Source organism: Bubalus kerabau, chromosome X, assembly GCF_029407905.1.
Source record: "Bubalus kerabau isolate K-KA32 ecotype Philippines breed swamp buffalo chromosome X, PCC_UOA_SB_1v2, whole genome shotgun sequence".
Classification (NCBI taxonomy): Eukaryota; Metazoa; Chordata; class Mammalia; order Artiodactyla; family Bovidae; genus Bubalus; species Bubalus kerabau.
The window spans coordinates 165,455,410-165,460,370 of record NC_073647.1 but is presented as its reverse complement, the minus strand read 5'-3'; the positions used below and the strand labels follow the sequence as shown (position 1 = coordinate 165,460,370).

General features: G+C 49.7%; 1 long non-coding RNA gene across 1 annotated transcript; it reads right to left on the bottom strand.

The window, feature by feature from the left end:
* Window positions 1–464: 464 nt before the first annotated feature.
* On the bottom strand, window positions 465–3,939 carry LOC129638689 (uncharacterized). The gene is made up of 3 exons (XR_008707969.1): window positions 3,674–3,939; window positions 2,721–2,917; window positions 465–1,641 (listed from the first exon to the last, which is right to left on the bottom strand). It is a non-coding gene; the product is annotated as an uncharacterized LOC129638689 (long non-coding RNA).
* Window positions 3,940–4,961: the final 1,022 nt, after the last annotated feature.

The following is a 4,961-nucleotide window of genomic DNA, read 5'->3' as shown; positions in this document are numbered from 1 at the left end:
GACCCTTGTTTTCAGGGCAGCTCGACTGACAATGGCCAAGAACTAGAATTGCTGCTGGCCAAAATCTTGGCCTTTTCTGCCCAGTGAAGCCAAATAAAAAATACAGAGACAGAGTTTGAAGGAGATACGAAGGTGGCTTTTATTCTGAAGCCAGCAGAGAGGGGAACACCGTGGGTCATGCTTCAAGGAGTGTGCCCGCACCCCCCGCCCATCCCCCCTGCCCAGGAGGGGTCTGGGGGCTTATATACGGCGAGGGCTCACAGTCAGGAGTCAGAGATGAGGAGCAAGGGGCATAGGATCTCGATTTCTTCCTCATGAATTTTTTCAATGACAGTCATAGGCTTAAGTCAGTAACCCAGGAACTGACTCTGGCAGTTCGGTGTCTCTGCAGCCTCTTTCTGATACATAAGTACAAGGGGAAGGGTGTTGTAAGGGTAAACACCAGACAGAGGATGTATTTAGCATACGGTCCAAGGAAAAAATGTTTATTGTAGCTGTAGCAGTTAGGGGGCAGAAAAGCAAATTTAGTTAGACATTCCGAGTTATGAGCAGTTAAAAGTAAAAAAAAAAAAATTAGGAATGTGGACACACATGCCTTTGCCATGTGCAGGCATATGTAAAGGACACGCATGATCACACGTGTGACAGGTATCTTCTTAAAATTAATGCAAATGTAGGCTATTACACAGTAGAAACAGACTCACAAGCTTAGAAAACCAACTTATGATTATTTTAAAAATCAAGTTAGGGATGCGGGACAAATAAAGAGCTTGCAAGGAACAAACGTACATCAATGTACAGCAAACAGAAAACCGGGAAAAAATGGTTGAACAGCAAAGGGCAGCCTACCGGAGACACTGTAATCCTCTATCTGGGGAAAATGAACCCAAAAAAGAATTGATAAATGTCCGTGTATCACTGAATCAAGCTCCTGTACACGTGAAACAAACACAGTATTGGAAATCAACCCTACTCCAAAATAAAGCAAGAATGCACAGAAAAAGAAATTTACAAGTGGAGTTTGAAGCCAAAGCAATGCTGCCGCCTTGTGGCCATTTGTTGTAACAGCACCTCTAAAAGCTGTGTGCAGTTCAGTTCAGTCCTCAGTCGTGTCCAACTCTTTGCAACCCCATGGACTGCAGCACGCCAGGCTTCCCTGTCCATCACTGACTCCCGGAGTTCACTCAAACTCATGTGCATCAAGTCGGTGATGCCATCCAACCATCTCATCCTGTGTCGTCCCCTTTTTCTCCGGCCTTCAATCTCTCCAGGCACTCAGTATTCACAACGTCCGTGGGGCTGTAAGTAAACAACAACTGCCCTCCAGAGGTCTCTCAGGGAGGGTCAACAAACAAGAATTCAAAACTTAGCAGACGGTCACAGAGCCAAGTTCAACAGGTACCTTTAACTCACATCCTTTAAGAAAAAACTCACTCAAAATGACGTCCACATCGCTAAGTATCAGGGAAGTGCCTGTCAACCCTGCAATGAGCTTTCACCTCAAGCCGGTCAGAATGGCCACTGTCAAGCCCTTTACAAACATCAAGTGCTGTAGACGCTGTGGATTAAAGGGAACCCTCCTCCTCTGATGCTGGGAATATAAGCTGGAGACAGCCCCTCTGAAGAATAGTGTGTGGGATCCTTCAACAATGAAAACGAGAATGGAATTAGAATATTCCCCAACACCATACACAAAAATACAAGATCTAAATGGGAAGATGGAAACTATGACATTCTTGAGGAAAATATACGCAGGACACACGTTGACATTCATCATGGGCAGTTCTTTTGGGCTCCAGATCTTAAAATAATGAAACATAAATCAAAAGTAACCAAACAGGACCTAATTAACCTCAAAGTATCTGCACAGAAGAGGAAACCATAAACAAAAGAAAAAGACAATTCTCACAATGGGAAAATATATTTGCAATCAAACATACCCACAAGGAATTCATGTCCAAAACATAGAGTTTGTGCAGCTCAATGTCAAAAAAACATAGCAAGCAACCCAAGAAATAAAAGGGCCCGAGATGGAGACAGATGTCTTCCAAGAAGGCACAGGGACTCCCATGAGGCGCAAGACAAGATGCTCGTCACCTCTGTTAGTGACAGGCCCATCAGAAGGCCCTGGGGTGGGAGGATCCCTGGAGGAAGAAATGGAAACCCGCTCCAGGATTCCTGCCTGGAGAATCCCATGGACAGAGGAGCCTGGGGGGCCGCAGTCCATGGGGTCACAAAGAGTCAGACACGGCTGAAGCAACGTAGCACACACTTAGCAATCAGAAGCTCAGTTTGGTATAATGCCGCCAACAGCATCATGAATGGACAGACTGACTTCATACTAAGCGCAGGTCAGAGACAGACAACCGTCATGAGATGTCATTGAGAATTACACTCCAGTGACTGAAGTGAAGTCGCTCAGTCGTGTCTGAATCTTTGCGCCCCACTGACTGCAGCCCCCCAGGCTCCTCCATCCATGGGATTGTCCAGGCAAGAATATTGGAGTGGGTTGCCATGTCCTTCTCCAGGGAATCTTCCCAACCCAGGGACTGAACCCGGGTCTCCCACATTGCAGGCAGATGCTTTACAATCTGATCCACCTAATGGAAGGGAAGTATCTCACCCAGTTAGAAACACTCACAAACTTAGAAAACCAACTTACAATTATCAAAAGATGTTAAGGATGAGGGATAAATTAAGAGTTTGCTAATAACACATACATATTGGAGTGTTCCTAGTCGCTTAGTCGTGTCCAACTCTGAGACACCAAGCTCCTCTGTCCAGGGGGGTTTTCCAGGCAAGAAAACTGGAGTGGGTTGTCACTCCCTCCTCCAGGGGATCTTCCTGACCCAGGGATCGAAACCGCGTCTCTTGCATCCTCTTCACTGGCAGGCGGGCTGTTTACTTCTGGCAGCACCTGGGAAGCCCACATGCACGTTATGAATATACACAGTACTATGTATCAAAGAGACGATCAAAAGGGACTTATTGAAGAGCACGGGAATACACTCACCTATGTAGAACAAGAACCCAAAGAAAGAAGAGATAAACGTGTGAGTATCACTGAATCAAGTTCCTGCACATCTGAACAAACACAGTTTCAGAAATCAACTCTACTCCGATAGAAAATAACAAGGAATGCACAGAAAGAGGGAAAAAGGAAAAACCTGGGCCCTGAAGAAATGCGCTGCCAGTGGCCACTTTGTGTAACAGCAGCTCCGAAGGCTCTGTTGCCTGCGTCCACACTGACTCTGCAACTGCATGGACCGTAGCCCGCCAGGCTCCTCTGTCCCTGGGATTCTCCAGGCAAGAGTACTAGAGTGGGCTGCCATGCCCTCCTCCAGGGGATCTTCCCGACCCAGGAATGGAACCCGCGTCTCCTGCATTGCAGGCAGATTCTTTACAGTCTGAGCCACAAGAGAAGCCCCATTGCCTGGAGGGGGTTGTTTATAAAGACCTCAATCCCGGCACACCTGGGAAGGGCTGGCTGGCCGGGTCAGCCAATCCTCACCCCTCAGGGGCTCATAGCGGCAGAAAATAGGCCTTCTTGTGCTGGCCAAGTGCTAGGAATTGCAGTGCAGCCCTGAGGGTCAGGATGGACGTGGGCTGCAGCTCTGGCTGGTTTTCTAATCATTTTATCTGGCCCTCAAGTAGGAGGCAGTTTCGAGCAGACCTTCTCCTAGTGAGAGGAACCCAGGAGTCCGGCAAAGGGGGGTGGTGGGTGGAGACACTGCCCGGCGCAGCAGAAGCTTCTGCAAGTCCTGGTGTTCGGAGTATGCACAGAGCGAAGCCCAGGGCCACTGACCCAGGAGCGGCTGTCTGTCCGTCCAGGTCCTGCTCTGAGCGGCTCAGGGTCAGCTCTGGCCAGGAAACGGGCTGGGGGTGCGCGGCGATGACCTCTGTGTGCTGAGCTGTGCCCAGAAGGGCCCCTCCCCTGGGCGGGATCAGCCCCCGTGAGCTCATGCCCTGGGAGGGGTGTGTTAACAAGCTCCCTCTCTTTGCAGCTGGCACACTGGCGATTAGGGTGCAGATTAAGATCAGCTGAGGGCAGAGGGTCAGGGCCCTTTCGGTTGCAGCCCCGCAGGAATCCAAGCTCGCTGTGCTTGCTACAGGACAGGAGGTGTTGAGACCAATAACAAAGCTGTATTCTTAGAGCCAGATGAACAACAAGATGGCCAGTGAATGTCTCCAAATAAACATCTTGTCAGATTCTGGATGTCAGGTTCTTTCAGGAATCAGACAAGGGGGACGTGAGGAAACCAACTAAAAAGACCCTCATTAATCTCGCAAATACCTTGGAATGGTGAGCCTCAGGCAGGCCCATGTGTTAATTTCTTCCTTCCTGCAGTCCACAGGGGAACAGGGTTCTGAACAAAGGCTCTGTAGCTCATCAGTCCGGCAGAGGGGCCGGATTCTCAGAGGGGGGCCATTAGGTGTGATTATAATAACAAAAGCAAGTCAGTCAGCGAGGCACCAGAAACAGATCCAACCCCAAAGAACTGTCTCACCCTGCCCCGTGGGAAGGTGCAGGGTTTACAGGGTCCTGCCTGGGAAGAGTGGCTTCCCGCTGCCCTTCCCTCCCCAGCGCCTGGCATCACTTCCTGTCCCTGGGTATGCCTGCTCATTTCCTCTAAGTTGAATCATACAGTCCGTGGGTGTTCTGGGCTGGATGTTTGTGCCCCCTGAAATTCACATGTTGAAATCCTAACGCCTAGGTGATGGTGTGACCAGCGGCGGGGGTAAGAGATGAGGCCGTGAGTGGAGACCCCATGAACAGGATCCCAGCTCTTATGACAGAGACCCCCAAGGAGCCCCCTCAGCCCCTCCTCCACCTGAGGACACCGAGAAGACCCCGCCCCCCACCAGGAACGTAGTTTCACCAGAACCTGCCCATCCTGACACCCTTATCTCAGACTTCTGGCCTCCACAACTGTAGAAGATGCATTTGCATTGCCGATGCT